This window comes from Schistocerca piceifrons, chromosome 4 (genome assembly GCF_021461385.2).
Source record: "Schistocerca piceifrons isolate TAMUIC-IGC-003096 chromosome 4, iqSchPice1.1, whole genome shotgun sequence".
Taxonomy (NCBI): domain Eukaryota; kingdom Metazoa; phylum Arthropoda; class Insecta; order Orthoptera; family Acrididae; genus Schistocerca; species Schistocerca piceifrons.
In genome coordinates, this window is record NC_060141.1 from 249,599,061 (window position 1) to 249,624,937 (window position 25,877).

The 25,877-nt window shown below is 43.1% G+C and overlaps 1 protein-coding gene across 1 annotated transcript in view; it reads right to left on the minus strand.

The window, feature by feature from the left end:
* LOC124795059 (xenotropic and polytropic retrovirus receptor 1) overlaps positions 1 to 24,141 on the minus strand; it is a 265,327-nt gene extending 241,186 nt beyond the window's left edge. Inside the window, exon 1 of the mRNA XM_047258858.1 lies at positions 24,015 to 24,141. The gene's annotated coding sequence lies outside the window, so the exon portion shown is untranslated. The remainder of the gene's footprint in view (positions 1 to 24,014) is intronic.
* Between the last annotated feature and the right edge of the window lie 1,736 nt (positions 24,142 to 25,877).

The window sequence follows — 25,877 nt, forward strand, 5'->3', positions numbered from 1 at the left end:
AAATCTTGCCTCATGAATTGCGCATATTAAAACTCGATTCAAGAAATATTAATGTTAGAGTACATATAGTTGATAGAAAATCGTACTTTACTAATTAATCCGCTATGAAAACATTTACTTGAGCTTTTCGCCGCAATTGAAGGTGGTACAAAAAAGCTTTCGGTAAGTATCTGCTAAGTATGAGGCACCAACGGCTGAAAATACAGTGTGCAGTTTAATTAAGTGATGAATGAAGTACCGACTTTGGCATGTCGACGTGCTGCAGTATGAGCGAAGTTTTCTCACAGAGATGTCTGATACGCTCTTGAATAAAATAGTACCATAGTTATCACAGTTGTCATCTAAATTTTATATTTTTGTACTTGCCAGACATTTCGAGACTAAGGGTTAACATCGTGGAACGTCGGAGTGATGGTACTTTTGTTGCATATGTTCTTACGACTATCGTTACACTTCAAAGTAATTGAATCCGCACCAGTCCCTTTTCCCGTCCATTATATTTTTTTAATGGAAGTTAACATGTTTCGAGTGATGCACAGTGGATTCTATATATTCATAAACAGCTGCACGAAGCCTATAGTGTCGTTCTGGAGATGTGTGTCGCTTTTCTGTTATGACTCTTTGTGCTACCTACTATTTGCGCTGCTAGTGTACAGAAGAGTGAAAAAACTGGTAGAAATCAACCTCTGGGAAGATCAGTTTGGATTCTGGATAAATGTATGAACGTGCGAGGCCTATTTTAGGAGAGTGGTTAAAGGAAGGCAAACTTACGTTTATAGCATTTGTAGATTTAGACATATCTTTTGACAATATTGACTGGAATACACTCTTTGAAATTCTGAAGATAGCGGGGATAAAGTACAGGGATCAAATTACACATAAACCAGACTACGGTTATAAAAGTCAAAAGGCACGAAAAAGAGGCACTAACTGAGAACGAACTGAGACACGTGTGTAGTCCATCCATGATGTTATTCAATTTATACACTGAGCAAGCTGTGAGGAAATCAAGGAGAAATAATAAAAACTCTCAAGATTTGCCGAAAACATTGTACCTAGAAGAGCAGTTCAAGTGAATGGATATTGTCTCTAAAAGAGGTTATAAGGTTACCATCGATAAAAGTAAAACAAGTCTTCTGGGGCTCAGTTGAATTAGGTGACGTTGTGTGAATTAGATTAGAAAATGAGACACTCAAAGTAGTAAATGAGTTTTACTATCTGGGTAACAAAATAACTCACCATGGTAGTAGTTGTTTTCCATGAGTCATGGCGTAACAATTCATTTTGGTAAAAACCCAAAAAAAGGAGATAAACCTGGATAGGATAAGAAGTACATAGTGGCAATAGCAAGAAAAACAGATCTGAAAAAGAGAACTTTGTTAGCATCGAAAACCGGCTTAGATGTTAGGAAGTATTTTCTGAAGTTGTTTGTCTGGAGTACAGCGCTGTACGGAAGTGAAACGAGGACGCTAAGCAGTTCGTACAAGAAGAGAACAGAAGCTTCTCTCATATTGTGCTACAGGAGAAGTCTTGAGCAGGTACTGTATCGAATCTGAGAGAAAATGATGACACATTTTGCGTAATGCAAGGGATCGATTGGCAGGACACATCCTGAGTCATCAAAGAATCGTCAGTTTGGTAATGAGGGTAAGTGTTTAGCAGGACCGAGACTTGATTGTTGTAAGCAGGTTCAAATGGCTGCAAAGATAAGGAGGCTTGCGCCGGATATACAAGCGTGGAGAGCTATATGAAACCAGGCTGCGGCTGCGGCTGCGGCAACAATATTTACAACAAAATTAACAAAGTAAAGAAGTAAGCGCAAGGCTAAAAATTGTTCGGTCTTGAAAAGGGCAACAAGCGATGCCAACCACGCAAGAGAAACTGTTATGAATTCACAGTGTGTAACTAAACTCCATTTACAGAGTCTGAGGACAGGTTCCTTACACTAAAACCATAAAAAATGTGTAGTCAAAATGCATACCTTAACAGCCATGAACACTTTTTCATCTTCTCTATGTGAAACGTATATTTTCTACTGCAAGCTCTTTGCTTTCTGTAATTTGGAAGGAGGTAGCACGGATCAAAACAAGGAAAAAAATGTCCAGCAGACATGGGATCTAAAATTCTTACTTTAAGAATTATGAGCACTTGATTATCTTCGCTGTTGTGAAACACATCTCTTCTACTGAACAAGTGCTCATAGGTCTTAAGGTATGCATGTTAGAGCCTATCTTTACAGGACTTTTTTTCTTCGTTTGGTCCTTACTACCTCCTCCCAAAATATGCAAAGCAAAGCCCTTGCAGTAGAAGAGATGTGTTCCACAGTATCCAAGATGAAAAACTGCTCATAGTTCTTAAAAGTATGCATTTTGGATCGCGTACTTACTACACTTTTTTTCTTGTTTTGGTGTAAGGACCAAGTCCTCAAAGTCTGTAAAGGGAAGTTAGTTACACGCTGTATAACTGGGAAGTGATGTAAGTGGCGCTTCAAGATTGTACCTCGACTATACGACGCATCGGGAATGTGAACACTGAAGACCGAACCGAATGGCAAAGCCATCAATTCGTGTGTTACCTTACGTAACCCTCCCAGTCAATTGTGTGCTATTACATTGCCAGTTCTTTCAAAAAAATGTGTTGCCGAAACGGCTTAAGCGACTGTTGGTTCGTCAGAACAATCAATCAGTGTCACTAAAACTGACTATACGATACTTTAACATTTTTCTAGATCTTACAAATGGTGGCGTATCCATGGTATGCTGCAAGTGTGTTCTTCTTTCACAGTAAACGACCCCTCATTCATGCTCTTTACAACCATCACAAGAGCTCTGTTGCACACCAGGTGGACATTATATGCGTAAAACCGTTGTCAAAATGTGATGAGTGAAAGAATTTCTTGTTAAATTACAAATGCTTCTCGATTTGCATAAAAATCGTCGCTATACCATTATGAATCCAAATTGAGTAACAAATCTTGGAACGCACTACAGCATGCAACGAACCTAAGAAAACTACATCCGTGGCGCTACTTGTTAGATCTTTTTGTCACACATAATGGTACTTTCGCACTTCGTGAAACGTTAAGCATGTAAAAACATATATCATCGCGATCTGCGTTATCGCTTCCCAATGATGTGCCAAGCCGTGCCTAGAGAACATCATAAAACCTCCATCGGGGCAAATTTACTACAGCATTCTGTGGGTCAAATCACCGATAAGCTAGTGCGTTACTGGACTTGGGAATTTGCGACATTTAGCAGATAACATGTGTGAGACGTGGGACTTAGGGAAAACAGGAAAAGGTGTGGACGGGGCCTAATCGGTTACCGTTGGTTGCACAGTAAACACGTACACTTTATTTAAGGAAATAATTTTTTAAAAACAGTCATTGAAAAAAATTGACTGCAACACAAGCTACACTGACAACTGAAGTCCTTATCAAGAATGAATTCAAAATTATTTGTCGGCTGAAGGCCACGAGCAATACTTCAGAACAATTAACGGCTGAAGACCTGAATCACAAATGAGGAAGACAATTACGCTTTAAAAATACCAAAATAATTTTTAAACAATCTTTTTTAAAAAATTGACTGTAACAGAAGCTACACTGATGGCTGAAGGCCTTATTAAAAGCGAATTCAAAATTATTTGTCGGCTGAAGGCCATAAGTAATAGGAGTAATTTAAACAAAATATTATTTTTAAGCAATTGACACAATTAGACCAAATAAAATAGGGAGTGATCCACAGACAGTGCTCCAAGGATCGACGTGAGAAAAGCCCCTACAGCTGCGTAAGCGGTGAGACAGGCAGCCAAGATTTATGCTCACCTAACAGGATGGCAACTCAAAATAGCGACATCTTAAACGCCGATCAATCCTCTTACCAAATCCATCTGACGTGTGATAACCAGTATAACGATGGAATAATTCAAGTGAGGGCGAAGTGAGAGACAGCACTGCGTCTTCAGAATCCAGTGTTTAAAACATCGAAAGGCAGAACGAACCATTACAACCAACGTAGACAAAAGAAACCACAGTACACACCGCAATCAAGGAGGCTGTCGAGCAACACGTCATGCCGGACAGCATCGGCAAGACGTGGAAAAGTACAGTGCCGCAAAAATACGCTAACCACCAGGGCAGGTAACTGAGGCGTTAGCGGCCACTAGGCAGTAAAATACCGCTGGTTGCACTTCACCAAATAATAACACAAAATTCAAAAACTAATAACAGGCAGTAGAAGACGGCTAATAGATTCCGCTAACTCGACACGCTCCACTTGCTACTGTTCGTCTCACGGCGACCCTCGAGTAGCAACGCACGAACAAACGGCTTGATCACCGAAATGGAGGTTCCACTACTGGATTAATGTTCACTCAACTCAACGTGCTGTGTCCGGTGGAAAACGAGGTTGTGGCCCTCGCAACTACAGTCCCTCGATCCGGTAATGCCTGCGTGCCGCCAGCGGTCAAAACTTCACGTCCTTCCAAAGACAGTACTGGTACTAGATATCGATAAACGCTGCTGCTACCACTCGCGGACAGACAATGCTAGCAAACGTAGTGGCGCCCGTAGATAGAAGAAGAAAACGAGACGCCACTACCTCTATTACACGATGCCAACCTACCAACGGCACCAACACGAGCCTCACACGGCTCAATGTGTATCGACATTTGCTCTTTTTTCAGAGGGAATCAGATAACTGGAAACTGTTAATAAAATATTCTCGTTTTTTAAGCCGTGCCAAGTGCTTTATTGCCCACGAGCTTTCGGCAGAGATCTCCTCTGCCATTGTCCTGTGACTGACTGTCGTGTGAATGCCGCTGCCGTGCTTAAATAGCAGCGCCGCCGCCAGTGACATCATTGGTGCTCAGTCCCGCACCAAATGTGGAAATATTTTGGTGGCGCGATCGCTGCGCCCGCTTCGACTCCCCAATCACAGGATCCCTGGTTGTGCTCAGCTGCAATTCACCATCTTTATTGACAATGTTGTCTGATATTTTAATCTCTATTGCTTCATTAATTACGCTATCCCAGAAATCGCCAGTCCGTTTAACAATAGAAGTATTGCCGAATGTAATTAGGGTCTGTTTTCCAGTGCATGCTCCGCTAAAACTGATTTTTCGAGAAAGCGTGGGAAGAAGCTCCTTTTATGTTCCATGCGGTGCTGTTCAATAGCGCGAACACCCAACTCCAGGTGTTCTAGGGCCTACATCGTCTTTCACAGGCTTTATTAGTTGCCGGATCTTTGCTGGGGGCCTGAAGACTTTATTTTTCTTCAGCAGCCGGCTGATTTTCTTTATTATTAAGTCACAAAACGGTAAAAACACAGTCTTCATCGTGTCTTCTTCGCAGGCCCTTAACTTTCACAGCTTAGATGAAACAGCTTGCGAAATTTGTCTGTTGTTCGATTTCCTTGAAAACTTTACGTTAAGTGGCTCAGTTCACTCCGTAGGTTTTAGGCGTCTGAAAAGTTTTCAGCTCGATGTACCAAGGTCCTCAGAGCAGCCCGTTTCAGTGCTGGTTGGTGGTAGCTGGGGGCGTGACACCGATCCGTGTGCGTGGGCTTGCGATAAGCGCTGTGGCCGAGGCACCCATCGGATTTACGGAGGACACGGGCGTCCAGGAACGGCAAACTGTCCTTCTCTACTTCCAACGTGAACTTCATGTTTCGTTGCTGTCGTTGAAGGGTTCCAGGAACTCTTACAGCTGTTCATGAGGCGATATCACGAAGGTATCGTCAACGTAGCGATAAAAACAACTAGGCTTTGCAGGAATCGTATCCAAGGCGATGTCCTCAAAAAGCTTCATACAGAGGTTGTCTACTGGAGCTAATCGGCTCCCCATCGTGACGCCGCTCTTCTGGTTGAAATGTTCTCCATCATGTAACAAATACGATGTCATTAGGATACGTTTAAATAAATCCATGATGGTGTCGTCAAAAAGCAGGGACAGCAAGTCTACAGAGTCTGTACACATTCATGAATAGGAAAACCACATCAAAACTACCCATAAATCCCCTTCATCAAGGCATAGACATTTAATTCTATCGATGAAGTCCGTCATATCCTTTATATGGTGCGCACAATGTGCGTCGAAAGGAGGCTGGCCAAACGCTTTGCTAGCGTGTAGGTCAGCGATCCGACGGTGCTCACTATAGGCCTCACATCTACATCTATATATATATACTCCGCTAGCCACTAAGCAGTGTGTGGCGTAGGACACAATTCGCGCCAAAGTCATATCCCCCACCCTCTGTTCCACTCGCGGATCGCGCGAGGGAAAAACGACTGTCTGAACGCCTCAGAACGAGCTCTTATTTCCCTTATATTTGAATGGTGATCATTGCGCGATTTGAAAGTTGGTGGTAATAATATACGCTCTACATCCTCGGTAAAGATCGGATTTCGGAGTTTAGTGAGCAGCCCCTTCTGTTTAGCGCGCCGTCTATCTGCAAGAGTGTCCCACTTCAAATTTTTAATGAGATTTGTAACGCTCTCGCGATGGCTAAATGCACCGGTCATGAATTTTGCCGCTCTTCTTTGGGTCGTCTCAATTTCTTGAATCAAACCCAACTGATAAGGGTCCCATACAGACGAACAATACTCCTAGACTGGACGAACTAACGTATTGTAAGCTATTTCCTTTGTTGAAGGACTGCATCGCTTCAGGATTCTACCAATAAACCTCAATCTAGAGTTCGCCTTGCTCGTTACTTGTGTAATCTGATCATTCCATTTGAGATCATTTCGAATTGTCTCACCCAGATACTTGACGGACGTTACCGCTTCCAAAGACTGGGCATTTATTTTGAAATCGTACATTAATGGGGATTTTCGTCTTGTTATACGCAGTAGGTTACCCTTACCAAATTGACAGATAACTGTCAGTCATTACACCATGCATTTAATTTCTGCCAATCCTCATTGATTTGTTCACAACTTTCGTGTGATACTAATTTCCTGTAGACTACAGCATCATCGGCAAAATGTCTAAGGCCGCTGTCAATACCATCAAAGGTGTATCCTTCTCATGCACCTTTGGTAGACCGTAGAACGCGGGTGGTTTGGGTGCCTGAGGAAGGAGGTTTTTGATAACACTCTCTTCCGATGACGACAGTTTTAGAATCCCCGAAGCCTTCCTATTTTGGATGTTGAGTCCCGAGGCACCTTTTGGTACATATCTTCCTCCAGCATCTGTCGGATTTTCGCGTCATATTCGGCACGTTGCATAAGACGGAAGCAATGCCCTTGTCAGCTGGCAGGACGACGGTGAGAGGATAGGAGTGGAGTGCCTACGCTATTCCGAAAAATCAGCTGTAGCGTGACACGCACCGGAAAACGGACACCAAATTGCATTCGACGATACTTCTATTATTAAACGGAACAATAGCTTCTGGACTGGCGTAATAAATGAAGCAATGGAGATCAAAGTACAGGAAAGTACCCTCAATAAAGACAGTGGACTGTAGCTGAGCACGACCTGTGGTCACGTGATTGTGGGGAGAAGCTGGCGCGGTGGTCGCGCCACCAAAACAGTGCCGTATATGGTTCGGGACAGGCACCAGTGATGTCACTAGCGGCGGCGAGGCTATATAAGTACGGCAGCGGTATTCACACGACAGTCAACACCTGACAATGGCAGAGGAGGTATCTGCCGAAACGTCGTGGGGCAATAAACCATCTGACGCGGCTTGACACTGGACAATATTTTATTAATGGACTTCAGCGTGTGAGCATGCATTCGTACATAACTGAAAACTGTACAGTATGCGGTGGCCGTGCGGTTCTAGGCGCTTCAGTCCGGAACTTCGCGATTGCTACAGTCGCAGGTTCGAATCCTGCCTCGGGCATGGATGTGTGTGATGTCCTTAGGTTAGTTAGTTAGGTCTAAGTAGTTCTAAGTTCTAGGGGACTGATGACCTCAGATGTTAAGTCCCATAGTGCTCAGAGCCATTTGAACCTGTACAGTACCAGGCAGTACAGTAAGTTTTTGGAGAGCTTATTTAGATGATAAAACTAAGCATTAAATTACACGTCCGAGCAATAGGTAGTAGATACGAAGGAAACTGAGAAGGATAATAATCAAAAGACGTTTGAGAGAGTGCCAGCGTTTGTATGAGGAAACATCTAAGCTCAAATAAATAAAGTCCGCTCTGTGTTTGCACAATAAACAACGCCTCGGCTACTGAGAGGTGGAGAGTACATAAACTAATGGCGGGTTGCCAAGTTTTTCTTGATCACACGTTTGCACGAAATGTGACTTTCAGAAGAGCTCCATTCGCGCGTTTGACAAAAGAAAGAACACACTCAGAAACTGGATAGTAGGCAATATACTTCCTGCTACACTGACGGAAAAAATCACAACACTAAAAAATAATTAATGTAAAGTAATGAAATTTAGTAAATACATTTTTCTGGGCAACATTATGTTAATAAGAGATAAGCCATTGCAAATGTGAAATCCTGGTACCTTAACAACCGGTGTAACCGCCAGGATGTTGAATGCAAGCAGGCAAACGTGCATTCATTGTGTTGTACAGGTGCCGGATGTCAGTCTGTTGGATGGAGTTCCATGACTGTTGCACCTGGTTGCTCGAGGCTGTTAATGCTGTTTGTGGATGACGCTGTAGGTGCCGTCCGATGATGTCCCACATGTGCTCGATTGGAGACAGATCTGGTGATCGAACAGGCCACGGCAACATGTCGACACTCTGTAGAGCATGTTGGGTTACAACAGCGGTATGCGGGCGAGCGTTATTCTGCTGCAAAACGTCCCATAGAATGTCGTTCATGAATGGCAGCACAACAGCTCGAGTCACCACATTTACAGTCAGAGTGCGTGGAATTACCACGAGAGTGTTCCCGCTGCCGTACGAAATCGCATCTGAGACCGTAATTCCAGGCGTAGGTCCAGCGTGCATAGCACGCAGACAGGTTGATTGCAGGCCCCCAACTGGCCTCGTTCCAACCAACAAATGGCCATAATTGGCAGCGAGTCAAAACGACCTTTCAACAGAAACACGACAGATCTCCACCCTGCCTTCCAATGAGCTCTCGCGTGACACCACTGAAGTCGCAAATAGCGGGGTTTGGGGTCAATGGAACGCACGCAACAGGGCAGAAGTAATATCCGGCGTTCCACAAAGAAGTGTTATAGGTCCTCTATTGTTCCTGATCTATATTAACGACATAGGAGACAATCTGAGTAGCCTTCTTAGATTGTTTGCAGATGATGCTGTCATTTACCGTCTTGAAAAGTCGTCAGGTGACTAAACCGAATTGCAAAATAATTTAGATACGATATCTGTATAGTGCTAAAATTGGCAGTTGACCCTGAATAAGGAAAAGTGTGAAGTTATTCACACGAGTACTAAAAGAAATCAGCTAAATTTCGATTACGCGATAAGTCACACAAATCTGAAGGCTGTAAATTCAACTAAGTACTTAGGGATTACAATTACAAATAACCTAAATTGGAACTATCACATAGATAATATTGTGGGTAGAGCAAACCAAAGACTGCGATTCATTGGCAGAACACACACCACGCTTGTCCACCCTATTCTGGAGTATTGCTGTGCGGCGTGGGATCCGCATCAGTTGGGACTGACGGATGACATCGAAAAAGTACGAAGAAGGGCAGCTCGTTTTGAATTATCGCGAAATAGGGGAGATAGTGTCACAGACATGATACGTGAATTGGAGTGGCAATCATTAAAACAAAGGCGTTCTTTGTTGCTACGGGATCTTCTCATGGAATTTCAGTCACCAGTTTTCTCCTCCGATAGCGAAAACATTCTGTTGGCATCCACCTACATAGGGAGAAATGACCATCACGATAAAATAAGAGAAATCGGAGCTCGCACAGAAAAATTTAAGTGCTCGTTTTTCCAACGTGCCGTTCGAGAGTGGAACGGTAGAGAGACAGCTTGAAGGTGGTTCATTGAACCCTCTGCCAGGCACTTTATTGTGAATAGCAGAGTAATCACGTAGATGTAGATGTAGACATGCCATCGAAGTAACCGAATTGTAACTATTCGTTATGTCACTGCGGTGCCAACGGTTGCTTAGCTTGCTGCTACAGATGCAGTACTATGCACCAGAGCCATACGCCGATGACAATTGTCTTCCTTTTCGGTAGTGCCACGTGGCCGTCCAGAGCCCGGTCTTAGCGACCGTACCTTCTCGTGACCACCACTGACAGCAGTCATGTATGGTGGCTACATTCCTGCGAAGTCTTTCCGCGATATCACCGAAGAAACCTCGTTCAAACTTAGTTAAGTGCTGATAATGGCTTCTTTGTCGCCTTAGAGGCATTCTCGACTGACATCAACTCATCATGTCCAATCTCAAATGCAACTAACACCCACAACCGGTACAGCGTGTATTTAAAGCAAACCTGATTTGCATTCTCACAGTGGCCGCTACTATCGCCACTCTTACGCGAAATTTCAATAGGCGTCATCATTCAGACGTAGAAACACGCCTACCAACTTTCGTTTATAATGCACAATCCCTTCTTGCTGTTACGTCTCTTCTTCCCTCATTGTAGTCTGTTACCCGTGTTAGTGAAAAAGGAGACTAGGAAATGAAAAACTGTTGCTGATGACCTCATGTCTGCGTAGTAATAACCTTGACACGTCGACGAACTAATTTATATCATTATCCTGCCAGGTTGGCCGTTCGGTCTGACGCACTGCTTTCCGGGCGGGAAGGAGCGCCTGGTCCCCGGGACGAATCCGCCGGGCGGATTTGTGTCTAGGCCCGTTGAACCGGCCAATCTGTGGATGGTTTTTAGGCAGCTTTCCATCTGCCTCGGCGAATGCGGGCTGGTTCCCCTTATTCCGGCTCAGTTACACTATGTCGGCGATTGCTGCGCAAACAAGTTCTCCACGTACGCGTACACCGCCATTACTCTACCACGCAAACATAGGGGCTACATTCGTCTGGTGTGAGACGTTCCCTGGGGGGTCCACCGGGGTTCGGTGTGGGGAGGCGGAGGGGTGAAGTGGACTGTGGTAGTCGTCGTGGGGTTGTGGACCACTGCGGCTGCGGCGGGGACGGAGCCTCTCCGTCGTTCCTAGGTCCCCGGTTAACATACAATACAATACATGCAATTTATATCATTACATAAATTCTAGGGAAAGACTGCTGGCTAACGAAACAATGGAAAATTTTTATGCATCTGTTGCTTTCTGAATTTTTGCCTTCGATGTAGAAAATCTGAGAACCTCAAGAACGCTGGTCTTTCCTTTCAGAAAGCTAGTTATCGACGCCTCAATTCAAGATGATAGTCCGACTTGCAAAAATGGAGTCGAGGGTGTTCTGGTGCAGTAAAATTTCAATATTCTATTGCATTATAACTTCTTATGATGATTGCTGATTAACTGACAATAATTTATCCAACACTAAATTCGTGGCCTTGGTACTTCGTGTTAAAATTACACGCACAATGATATACTATTTTTTTAAACGCATGGATGCTATGAGTGCAATAATAAATGTTTACTAGTTGATACACACTTGATACACATCATGACCTAATGCAGCAGTGCCGTAGCGTCGGAACTGTGATGTATACTGGGTGTTTATTTTAACGTGAGACAACTAAATATCTCGAAAACTATGCGTCGTACGACAATAATGTTCTGAGTGAAAAATTAATATTAGTAAAGAGGACGTTTGTCTGTGCCACAACCAGCCACATCCTAACCTCCCGTCATGCGTGGATGTGGTTAACTTTGTATTTTCAAATGCCCCCCTCCCCCTCCCCTTTTTAACTGCATATACGGATTCTACGCCAAAAAAGTCCTGTTTACTCTGAGCATTGTTTCCCTTTCGTGATAGATGACGCTCTTATCCGCAAATATCAAGTGTGCCTATTTTTGCAATTACGAACCGATGCATTAGATTCTACATTTCATTTACGATGTAAATGTAAACCTTTGGGTTTTAACAGTTGATACTGATGTTCAAACATTACTTGAGTGTTGCAAATATGTACATACAAATAATTTGGCTAGTCACTGGCATTTCTGGTAAATGAGTTACTTGTATGACAATATAGTTTTCAATTTCCTACAGAGTTAATTGCGGTGAGTGTCCAAACCATCGGAATGCTCGATTTCGGAGGCCGCCCTCGAACACCACCATCACGGTGACCAATTTCATTGCCGGGTTTCTTCCAACCGGCCTAACTCTCGCGCTGACCTCTAGGCGGCAAGTGACGCAATACAAATCACAGCCATTGTAATAAGGTAAAATGTCCATGAAGTGGAAATGACAGGTGTACCTTCCATATATACTCACCGAAATCAAGCACCCAAATAGTGAGCGGCGAGGGAACTCTCCGAAATGAAGCACACCAATGGTGAGAGGCAAGGGGCTCACCGATATGAAGAATCCCAATGGGAACAAAAAACTATTAAATTCACGCCGTTGTTCCTGGATGGTGCTGAACGTAGTTTCTGACCAGACTTTGAAGCGGCTGATCATATCGCACTATACAATCAAGTTTGGAACTCTAATCTAAATTTAGAACATAAACATCAACCATTAGAACCCAAAGGTTTACATTTACACCGTAAATGAAATGTTGAATCGAATGCGTCGTTCTTAATTGCAAGACAGGCACATTTGATATTTGTCGATTACAGCGCTATTTGCCACGAATGGAAAACAATAGTTTGAGTATTCCGTATGTATTTTTTGGAATAGAAACTAAATAAAAATAAGTGACATAAAGGTCCGTATTTTTTGACTGAAGTGACTTAGAAGCTTATAATTTTTACACCTCCTAGGAATCAAAACCTTAATGTATGACCTAAATTTGAACTTGATACCTCCACCGGTTCCTGAGGAAAAGTGTTCTTAATAGTTGTACAGACAGGCAGACAGACGGACGCACAACAGGACAATCCTATAAGGGTTCCGATTTTAACAGACTGAGGCACAGAACTCCAGTAAAAATATTCAAGGAATTTCCTTTGCAGTCTAATGTTTATTTAGAAAAATATTCAAGGAATTTCCTTTGCAGTCTAATGTTTATTTAGGCACTAATTTTTATGATGCTGTGGAAAGAGGGATGGGTACCAGTTGACATCTGACTGCATTTGAGGATAAATCTCAGTAAGGCTAGAGCCCGCTGGCCTAGGGCATCAGCTGCCTCTGTAGCCTGTTGCGTAGGCAACCCACATCACTGACTTTCTTCGCTGGGAACATAAAAGCAGGCGCACGTTATGCGACGACCTTTCGCAAAGCGAATTACGTCTACATTCGCCCTTTATGTGAATACAACTGTCATAAAGAGTGGCGGCGGAAGGTGTACTTGCTGGTTCGACTCCGTGCATCTCAACACTTATCGCCATCACTGCGTCGATATACATCTAAAATGACACTGCGCATACAAGTTTGACTGTATAGCGGCAACCATCGAGTAGCAATGATAATTTGCATTGTTTCAGGAGGCGCGCTTGGGCACGCCAATGGTCAAGCCCATTGTTCATAAAGAGCAAGATATCTAGGTTCAACTACTAGACACGCCACAAATTTCCGTGTCACCCTTTTTCATATGAAACTGTACAAAACTACCAAAAACAAAACAAAAAATGTTTCAAATGGCTCCGAGCACTATGGGACTTAACATCGGAGGTCATTAGTCCCCTAGAACTTAGAACTACTTAAACCTAACTAACCTAAGGACATCACACACATTCATGCCTGACGCAGGATTCGAACCTGCGACCGTGGTAGTCGCGTGGTTCCGGACTGAAGCGCCTAGAACCGCTCGGCCACCGCGACCGACTACAAAACTACAAACTCAGTTATTGACCCAGGACATTATCGTTAATTTTGCCCAAATAATACACTACTGGCCATTACAGCTGCTACACCAAGAAGAAATACAGATGATAAACGGGTATTCATTAGACAAATATACTATACTAGAACTGACATGTGATTACATTTTCACGCAATTTGGATGCATAGATCCCGAGAAATCAGTACCCATAACAACCACCTCTGGCCGTAATAACGGCCCTGATACGCCTGGGCATTGCGTCGAACAGAGCTTGATGGCGTGTACAGGTACAGCTGCCCATGCAGCTTCAAAACGATACGATAGTTCATCAAGAGTAGTGACTGGCGTATTGTGACGAGCCAGTTGCTCGACCACCATTGACCAGACGTTTTCAATTGGTGTGAGATCTGGAGACTGTGCTGGGCAGGGCAGCAGTCGAACATTTTCTGTATCCAGAAAGGCCCCTACAGGACCTGCAACATGCGGCCGTGCATTATCCTGCTGAAATGTAGGGTTTCGCAGGGATCGAATGAAAGGCAGAGCCACGGGTCGTAACACATCTGAAATGTAACGTCCACTGTTCAAAGTGCCGTCAATGCGAACAAGAGGTGACCGAGACGTGTAACCAATGGCACCCCATACCATCACGCTGGGCAATACGCCAGTATGGCGATAACGAATACACACTTCCAATGTGCGTTCACCGCGATGTCACCAAACACGGATGCGACCATTATGATGCTGTAAACAGAACCTGGATTCATCCGAAAAGATGACGTTTTGCCATTCGTGCACCCATGTTCGTCGTTGAGTACACCATCGCAAGCGCTCCTGTCTGTGATGCAGCGTCAAGGGTAACCGCAGCCATGGTTTCCGAGCTGATAGTCCATGCTGCTGCAGACGTCGTCGAACTGTTCGTCCAGACGGTTGTTGTCTTGCAAACGTCCCTATCTGTTGACTCACGAATCGAGACGTGGCTGCACGATCCGTTACAGCCATGTGGATAAGACGCCTCTCATCTCGGTTGCTATTGATACGAGGCCGTTGGGATCCAGCAGGGCGTTCCGTATTACCCTCCTGAACCCACCGATTCCATATTCTGCTAACAGTCATTGGGTCTCGACCAACGCGAGCAGCAATGTCGCGATACGATAAATCACAATTGCGATAGGCTACAACCCGCCCTTTATCAAAGTCGGAAACGTGGTGGTACGCATTTCTCCTCCTTACACGAGGCATCACAACAACGTTTCACCAGGCAACGCTGGTCAACTGCTGTTTGTGTATGAGAAATCGGTTGGAAACTTTCCTCATGTCAGCACGTTGTAGGTGTCGTCACCGGCGCCAACCTTGTGTGAATGCTCTGAAAAGCTAATCATTTGCATATCACAGCATCTTCTTCCTGTCGGTTAAATTTCGCGTCTGTAGCAGGTCATCTTCTTGGTGTAGCAATTTTAATGGCCAGTAGTGTACTAGCCTCACGACTAAAGGTAATATCTACATTATTTACTTGCTGTAAAATTAGAGAATGACCCAGCTATATTGTCAGTTCAGTCAGTCTCAAATAATATCCATCTTTTAGTTTTGCATGTGCAAGGTATTCAACCTGACGTAATAACAAAAATATAATTTCTGATTTTTTAGAGTTCTAGACACCCGTTTTTCGTTGGGACGGGATTTAGAATTGTCACTCAGCATTTGGGGACGGACTCCTCGGACGTGAAGCGGTGTCACGCAACACTGTTAGGAACCTACACAGGTTGCTGAAACCTACACAGGTTACTGTACTTAGCGGAGGATGTAAGGAGGTTATGTGGAATACATTAGTTTTGAAAGTCAACTTTTGTCAATTAATTGCCTTTTAATTGTGTAGTGTGTGAATTTCTCGTGGGAAACGAACTTTAGATGAATGTACTAGAGGAATTTAAAAAGTGCGTTACGCATTATGTTGGCAGGGCAAGAAACTTTTAAGTGGCACAGATACATGACACTATTTTTTATCACAATTACCAAGTCTCTGTAAATAACAGTTGGAATGTCCTACCGATCGTCCAATTCCTCGAACACAAGATGTCCGCTCCTTAGTGACGAAATCATTAGAGAGACGCTGTGTGAACGTCCTCATCGTTGGAAAATCTGTTTCCCTCGGACGTTCTCTCAGCTGGACGAAATGATGGAGCTCCCATGACGCAAGGTCTGCACTGCAGGGCGGGTCAGCACCACCCGCATCTGTGCAGCCTTGGTCAAACGTTGGCAACATTTCACTACTGCTGGACGCGAAATTGTTGTTGTGGTCTTCAGTCTAAAGACTGGTTTGATGCAGCTATCCATACTGCTCTATCATGTGCAAGCGTCTTCATCTCCGAGTAACTATTGCAACCTACATGCCTCTGAATCTACTTGCCGTATTCATCTCTTGGTCTCCCTCTACGATTTTTATCCCCCACGCTTCCCTTTAGTACTAAGTTGGTGATCTCACGATGCCTCAGAATGTGTCCTACCAACCGATCATTTCTTTTAGTCAGGTTGTGCCACAAATTCCTCTTCTCTGCAATTCTATTCTGTACCTCCTCTTTAGTTACGCGATCTACCCATATAATCTTTAGCATTCTTCTGCAGCACCACATTTCAAAAGCTTCTATTCTCTTCTTGACTAAACTGTTCATCGTCGATATTTCACATCCATATGTGGCTACATTACAAACAGATATTTTCGGAAAAGACTTCAAAAATGGTTCAAATGGCTCTGAGCACTATGGTACTTAACTTCTGAGTTCATCAGTCCCCTAGAACTTAGAACTACTTAAACCTAACTAGCGTAAGGACATCACACACACCCATGCCCGAGCCAGGATTCGAACCTGCGACCGTAGCGGTCGCGCGGTTCCAGACTGTAGCACCTAGAACCACTCGGCCACATCGACTGGCGGAAAAGACTTCCTGACACTTTAAACCTATACTCCATGTTCACATATTTCTCTCCTTCAGAAACGCTTTTCCTGCTATTGCTAGTATACATTTTATATCCTCCCTACCTCGACCATCATCAGTTATTTTGCTTCCCAAATATCAAAACTAATTTACTTCTTTGAGGGTTTCATTTCCTAATCTAATTCCCTCAACATCACCTGATTTAATTCCACTACCTTCCATTATCCTCGTTTTGCTTCTATTAATTTTTCTTCTTTCAAGACACTGTCCTTTCCGTTCAGCTTCTCTTCCAAGTCCTTTGCTGTCTCCGACAAAATTATAGTGTCACCGGCAAACCTCAAAGTTTGTGTTTCTTCTCCCTGGACTTTAAAATTTTTCTTTTGTTTCCTTTACTGCTTGCTCAATATACAGATTAAATAACACCGGGGATGGGCTACAACCGCTTCTCATTCCCTTCTCAACGACTTCTTCCCTTTCATACCCCTCGATTCTTACAACTGACATATGGTTGCTGTACAAATTGTAAATCGCCTTGTGCTCCCTGTGTTTTATCCCTGCCACCTACACACACCCAGAATGTCCGCCTGCTTAGTTGCTTGGTAAAGTGTTTGCCTATTTTGCAGCGGGCTCGGGTTCGATTACCGATTGGAGATTTTTCTCCGCTCATGGACTGGGTGTTGTGTTGACCTCGTCATCCTCTCATCATCATCACTGATACGCAAGTCGCCCAATGTGGCGTCGCCTGAAATAAGACCTGCAACTCGGCGGCCGAACTCCCCTGGATGGGACCTCCCGGCCAACAATGCCACCGGATGATTTTATTTTCTATCGTCAGAATTTCACGGCGAATTTGTGTGCAGTTTTTGGCGTTTTACCCACAAGAATCTTACTGTTCCGCATACTTCAACTTCAGAGTACATATCCAGTTGCCGCGTCATGTCACTCGCACACTGTGATGCACACTCAGAACCTGTACTCTCCTCTGGCAATACGTCACTCTACATCTGCATGACTATTCCGCAACTCACAGTTAGGTGCTTGGCACAGGATTCGTCGAAGCACTTCCATTCTGTTTCTGTACCGTACCGCTCTCGAAAGGCACGCGGGAAAATGAACACTTAAATCTACCTATGCGAGCTCAGATTTCTCTTATTTTATTACAATGATCATTTCTACTTATGTAGGTGGGTGTTAAAAAATATTTTTGGATTTCTAGAAGAAAGTTGGAGATTGAAATTCGGTGAAAAGGTCTCTCCGTGAAGAAAAACGCCTTTGTTTTTATGACAGCCACACGAACTGGCGGATCATGCCCGTGACACTCTCTCTCATATTTCGAGATAATACAAAACGAGCAATCCTTCTTTGAACTTTTTCGACGTCCTCCGTCAGCCCCATATGATGTGGATCTAACACCACACAGCAATACTCCAAAAGTGGATGGACAAGCGTGGTGTAATCAGTCTCTTTAGAAGACCTGCTGCATTTTCTAAGTACTCTGCTAATAAACTACAGACTTTAGTCTGATCGTTCCAGTGTAAGTTGTTTTGTAAGAATCGTTATTCCTTGTTATTTAGTTGGATTGACTGCCTTTAGATTAATGTGGTTCATTGGCTAAGCGAAGTTTAACGGATTCCTTTACGTACTCATGTGGATGACCTGATTTATGGTCAACTGACACATTTCGCCCCATACAAATGTCAAAATCATTATGCACATCGTTTTGATCATCTGATTACTTTGCGAGACAATAAATGGCAGTATCGTCTAACACCAATCTAAGAGGACTGCTCAGACTAATTCATTTATATAGATTAAAAACAGCAGAGGGCATATAATACTTCCTTATGGAACGCTCGGCATTACTTCTGTTTTACGCGATGACTTCCCGTCAATGACCGCGAACTGTAACATTTCTGACACGAAATAACGAATCCAGTGGCACAACTGAGACGATACTCCATAGGCATTCAATTTTATTAGAAGCTGCTTGTGAGGAAACGGTATCGAAAGTCTTTTGGAAATCTAGAAATATGGAATCAATTTGAGGTCCCCTGTTGATAGCTCCCATTACTTCGTGTGAATAAAGATCTAGTTGTGTTTCACAAGAACGATATTTTCTGAATCCCTGTTGAATGTATGTCAATAGATCATTTTCTTCGAAGTAATTCATAATGTTCGAACACAGCACATAGGTTCGAAAACCCTACTGCAAATCGACGTCAGTGATATGGGTCTGTAATTCACAGGATTTCACCTATTTCCTTTCTTGGGTATTGGTGTGACCTGTTCAACTTTCAAGTCTTTAGGTACGGATCTTTCGCCGAAGGAACGGTTATATATGATTGTTAAGTATGGAGCCATTATATCAGCTTACACTGAAAGTAATCTTATTACATAGTGATTTTAACGTGGGACGACATGTGTAGCGTATCTTCTGAAGTCCCTAAGCACAATGTGTGTGTAGATTCTAGTTGTAGCGGATCAAATGTAAATAGCAAGCGAGCACCTAACCGTCTTATTTTCACTACAATAGTGAGCGAACCATTAATACTAGAAGCGGTTGTCACTAAATTAACAAGGAAGAAAGGGCACTTGCTTAACCAAGATTTCAGTACGTCCGACAATATTGTTACCTTTAAAGGGAGATCATATAACACAAGGGTGAAGAAGCACAATGGAACGGAAGCTACCAGTACTATATGATTTACTGCTCTTCAAAAATGTGGATTAAAGATGGCAAATGCGATAGAAGGCAACTAACGTACAACACAAAGGTGTTTTGCCACCACAGCAACTTGCCCGGTCAGCTCGACAGGATAAACTTGAGAGGCTTTCCAACTTCTTTGCGCGACTCAACTACAGAACTGGATGTGAAACATCTGTTCTTTTGTGTGAGCGGTATTGTGAACAGCAAATCAGACTGTGCAAGAGACTAAGCAAGATGTAACACCAGTTTCCCAGTAGTATGACCACTGTCACCACATCAGAATATACAACTTACAGAAATGGCCTTTTTATGAGATTGTAACTCGCACATATGAGCTTATTCTCATGGACAGCTTCTCTGCCATTTCAGGCGCTAGTGCCATGTCTTATTTACAGAAGGATGGAAAGACTCGAAGGCGCCGACTTCGGAAAAGATCAGTTTGAATTCCGGAGAAATGCAGGAACATGCGAGAAAGTATTCTCTCTATGACTTATGTCAGAAGGTAGGTTAAAGAAAGGGAATACAGACGTCTAAAAGTGAGACTGATGCGAAGTGCAAAGAGGCTAAGCAGGACTGAATAAAGGGCGAATGCGAGGCAGTAGAAGCATGCGTGACTTGGAAAAAGACAGATGCTGAGTATAGGAAAACTAGAGAGACCTTCGGAGAAAAGAGAAGTGGCTGTATGAATATCAGGAGCTCAGATGGCAAGCCAAAACAAAGCGAAGCAGGAAAATCTGAAAGACGGAAGGAATATATAGAGGGTCTATGTAAGAGGAACACACTTGAGGATAAGATTACGGAAAGAGAAGAGACAGGAGGTGAAGATGAGATAGGAGATATGATATTGAGAAAAGAATTTGATAGAACACTGAAAGACCTAGGTGGAAACAAGGCTCTCGGAGTAGATGACATTCCTCAGAATTAATGAGATACTTGGGAGAACCAACCGTGAGAAAATGATTCCTCCTGGCGTGCAAAATAAGTGAGACAGACGAAATACGCTCAGACTTCAAGAAGAATGTGGTAATTCCACTTCCAAAGAAGGCAGGTGCTGACAGATGTGAATACTACAGAACCATCAGCTTAATAATTCATGGCTGCAAACTACCGTCACAAGTTATTTTCAGAAGAATGGAAAAACTGGTAGAGCCGATCTTGTGAAAGGTCAGTCTGGGTTCCGGAGAAATAAAGGAACACTCGAGTTAGTACGACTTATCTTAGAAGATCCTACGACTTATCTTAGAAGATAGGTTGACGAAGGCAGACTTAAGTTTGTACCATCTGTAGATTTAGAGGAAACTTTTGACAATGTCGACAGGAATGCAGTCTTTGCAATTCTGAGGGCAGCTGTGATAAAATACGTGAAGCGAAAGATTACCTACAACGTGTACAGAAATTAGAGTGCAGTCATAAGACACGAAAGAGAGACAATGTTTGAGAAAGGAATGAGACAGGTTTGTAGACTATCTCCTATGAGCAAACAATAAAGGATTCCAAGGAGAAATTTCCAAAGGAAATCAAAGTTCAGGGGGATGAAATAAAAACTTTGGGATTTGTCTATGACATTGCAGCTCTTTCTGACATTAAATTATTTGAAACATTAATTGAACGAAATGGATATTGTATTGAAAATAAGTTATAAGATGAAGATCCTCTAGTATGTAATGCATTGTGCTCTGCGAGAATTCCAGACATGTTTTTTGTGAGTTAAATAACTGTTGCAAACACTGTCGACGAATCGGTGTTATTAACTGTTGTGTTGGTTGATGATTAATTGAAATACGCTTTTCGGAGGTTTAAACTCAAAAAACTTTAAAATCAAAATACTTTGAACTATCCACTAAAATAGTGTGTTGCTTTTCGTCTTCTTCTACTAGACATTGCCACAAGTTCCGCAAGGTTGTAGGCACAACGAATGTATGATGGAGGTTTAAATTTCCGAAACGCGTAACGGAAATTGAAATAAATTGTGACTGTTTACAGTAAAACTGTGATTTCAGTTGATATTCGTAACAATCACAGTAAAACCCAACCTAAAATATTAGACTTTATTCACGGTGTCATCCACACCAAAGTTGCCCTTTCAAATCTTCCCTTATTTCCTTATTAGTGTCAGGAACATGCCTTACGTTACAATAATAATAGCACAATTTGGTAGTGACATGCATTACGCAACACGTAATGTAAGATTATATTATATACACAAAGATAGGCATTAAACGTGTTAGATACTGACAACTAAATATCAAAATTTCACAGGAAAAATAAGGAATCCTCATCTACACACCAAATATTAAGAATATTTTCATACAATGATATGCTCGTAATTTGAATAATCTGACAAAAATTGAAGACGGCGCGTAAAGTTAAAATTATGATGTAATACAATATTTACAAATTCAGGAACCCTACACATTAGACCATTTAGTGAGCCTGGATTAGCTAATGCTAGATCGAGCTGTTTACAGCAAGCCGTTTTGTCAGTGAGCAGGTTTGAATATGAAAAGATCAGAATGGACTGTCTCGCAGCAAAACCTTTCCCGTAGCGAGTAATCGGCTGGCGAAGGCCGCACACATTTCATTTTTTTGCTGTGGTCGCGGCCATTAAGTAGAGGTCATTCACGGTGCCGCCTGTGGCAAAATGTTAAGCCTTTGAGTTGATTCTCGCAGAGTATTCTGTACATTCATAGTGATACGAAGAAAGTTGAATCTCAGAACAGATTTTCGAATGGAATGCCAAATGCGACTCACTCGTTTGTATTTGTGCGTTCACTTCCGGTTATTCTCCTAGTGTAGTCATGACTTTAGGAGACATTTCGCAGCAAGAATCTCGTTAATGAACTGCTCTGCCTATTTACACATTTAGTTACACGACACTTTGTAAACTCCTCAGATTGCAAGCTGCCCCTCTCCTCTTGCTTTTTAGTGTACCCCTTCTGTAGCACAAATATTTACAACTGGGGGACTTTTTCGTTTGGTGCTCCTTCCAAGTATCGCTTCCAAATAATTAGTGCATTCACTGCATTTTTAAGCTGTAACATTTCTTATAGACATAACATCTAATCCAGAACTAGATGACGTGCATTTCTTGTAAAGCAATTGACTTATATGCTGGAACGATTTGCCGTTTTCACGCAGCACTGCTTCAGCAAACCTGTCGTCAGTTTTTTCAGGTGTCTAACTGAAACTAATTGCTTGCTGGGAAGAGCTGAAACCGCATCCTATCATTTCGGATCCTATAGTGAAAAACGCATCTTGTATCTTTACAGCTTTGTCGATGAGATGTCTCTTGAAGTATCAAAGTGAAAGGCAGCTCAAGATCAAATTTAGTGTTACTGCTACTTTGGTATGATGAGATCGCTCCCGAACACTTTTACGACGAGAATACGGTTAGCGGGATGGATTGCTTCGGAAGATACGATATTGCAGTGCCTGTGTTATTCTGATTACGATGCAAAGTTCCTTTGGACACGCCTGTCCAAAGAACTTTGCATCGTAATCAGAATGACAAAGACACTACAATATCGTATTAATCTGCCGATACGGTCAAATACAACGTCTGACCTGTACGGGAATATGCGTAATGAATGTACGAGTCCAGGTCGTAGACGCTTAGTGGACGACAAATGGAAGTTTGGGTATGGTCGTGAGCCGTGTACGGATAGCCAAATAGTAAGGCGACAACTCGCAATAAGCGGGAAATACGGGTTCGAGTCTCAGTCTGGTACAAATTTTCATTGTCGTCATTCCATTATACAGCTGATGATTGTCATTATTCGCTGTTGCAAATACATTTGATATTCTTCGGAAGAGTTTAATGAAATTTTGAGTTTTACCATTACTCTGGTAACTACGAAAGTTTCGGATATAAAGTTGTATAAACTGCCACAAAATAACAGTGAGCTAATCGACGTGTGTAGTGATAAACTGACCTAAGAATTCTGATTTTTAACTGTTGACTGCTCGGAATTCGCACCGTTCGCCACTGTGTTCAGCGAACTGTGCCAGCAATGTCATGGGATCTCTAGCGTACGGTTAGTCTCACGTCGGTAATGGACTCGTAAGTTACTGCAGGCTCGATTTCTGCTGTGTAACGAACAGTTGGCGCGCTTTCAGTTTCGAGCTGACGAAGTTCGTCGTCCACAACACAGATGGCGTGGGCGTCATCACCAATCCCCCACGTTCCTTGTTCTACATTTAGCCGCCAAAAGAAGTTGTTTACTTCCACGAGGCTGCTGAAATTGGGAGACTGTGTAGTACATCTTTTGTGTTAATTTTCTCTCTTGCGCTCTCGGTACAATTACTGTAATGGCATGCATCGCAACTGAGTGTGTTCCATCAGAGTACATGTTTATCATTGTCTAAACGAACAGCCGAAAAAACGACTATACCTAGTTTACACGAATTTACGGTCTATCACTATTTAGTGAGTGGTGATTTTATATTCGCTGTGCAGTGATTTACAGTTTCAGTGCGAAATGTGTTTCAAAGGACACAACAGTTCACAATATGAAAATGTTTTAACACCATCTGTCGCAAATATATGAAAGAGGAAACTGTGTCTCTACTTACAAAGCTGAATATTCTCTGTTACCCCACGTCGGTATTGCTTCCCGTTGTTTGTGAATACCACAAGTGACGCAGGTGTTACCTGACCAAGCGTTCGGTATTCGCTCCACTGACCACTTGCAGTGTTTACTCACACGCAGCTGGCAAAGACAGAGCATTAGAGCAACAGCAAGGTTAAGGGCCACGTGCGTGACTGCGCTTTCTTTGTGCTCGTGAACTCGCGTTGACGACTACGAAAGGACGTCAAAGTGATGAGCACAAGCGACAAGGCGCTCACAACGCAGAAAACTTGATTTTGTGTAAGAGAATTTCTGCTGTATTGTCTACGTTTATCGACTTCGCAGTGAATGGTTGAGAGTAACCTACAGGTTACCAGTAGCGTTCGCTTCCATTTAGACAGGCATATGGAGTGTAGCAAGTGCAGCTTTCACCGAACTCAGTTCCCTATTGAGATATTTAAGTGAGGGAGTGTACGAGTGGGCAAATGTTTCCAGAATTTTCACTACAATTAGCCAGAGCACGCTTATATTTTTCTCGTAGTTGCCTCGGTATTATCAATGAAATATTGGTATTTTCTTGGACATGCAGTAGGAAGAAATATTAAACTACCCATCTATTCACACTGAAAAGATATTCCTGTAGAGCAGGGCTTATCAACCTTTTCAGCTGGTGGACCCCTTCTTCAGTCGAAAATCGATGGCGGACCCCTAGTCTGTTCGCAATGACCCATCATCCCCCCACCCCTCCCGAAGTATCAATAGTCTTTGGTTTAGAGATGAATGAAAACAACATGAAGGTCAAAAATCGACTTATGAAATAGGTAGCGCACTGACAAAGCAAGTTTAACATTTAATGATGCCTGGGGCCGCATACGTGCCAGCCAGTGCTGTGATTGGTCAACAAAGCTCGCTCCGCGCATGCGTAAAAGGTTTCAGCGCATCTACCGCCGTGAGCCGGCGCAAAAACGACCCCCGTATTGTTGCGAAACAGTCGATCAGAGAAGCCGCTTTCTCCGGCGCTAAATTGTGTATGTGTTCTCACTTAGGAACCGCAAAGGCTGCTTGGGAATACGACCTGAAGTAAAAGTACACATTTTTTCACACGAAAAAAAGTGATGAATTTGATTTTCACATTTCTATTCAATAATTTTTCTCATTATTTTACACGATTTCGTGAAGGGTGGGCACGGACCCCCTAGAAAGAGCCGGCGGACCCCAAAGGGGTCCGCGGACCACACGTTGGGAAGCCCTGCTGTAGAGTTTACATGGCTCCTCCCAGCACAATTGATTTTATGTAGCATTACTGAACAAAGTGCCTTCGCTGTCGCGTTTTCACAGATGTCTCTCAAAACGTTATCTACTTTGGCTGCATTATTCGTTTGCGAGACAGGGATAGGGATGTGAGCAAAACATAGATCGGAAACCGCGGGGAGGATCAACGACCAATATGGGTTGTCTGCTGCAATGGCCAGTCTGAGTGTGGTATTCAGGCGGTTTTTCACGCTCTCTTGGGCAACTGCTGGGCTAGTACCCAAATTTCGCCTCAGAGAATACGATACGCGAACAGTTAAAATACTTTTCAAACAGAATAAAGTTTCCACGATATACATGGCGCACAGCACTTCCTTGTCGTAGGATAGCCTGTCGACTGCGGCTCCAGAAATGGCATGAGGCGCAAACTTAAATAACAAATTAAATTACCGTAGCCTGAAAAAAACGGACCTCGCATTAGACTGGATCACAATACAAGCCTAGTGCACCAACCTCAACCAAAAAGCAACGTTAATCGCCGGTTAGCGAACCATCGTCAGCCAACTGTGGATCTGACTCCAGTTAACTACATGTATTGCAATGGAAGCACCCTACA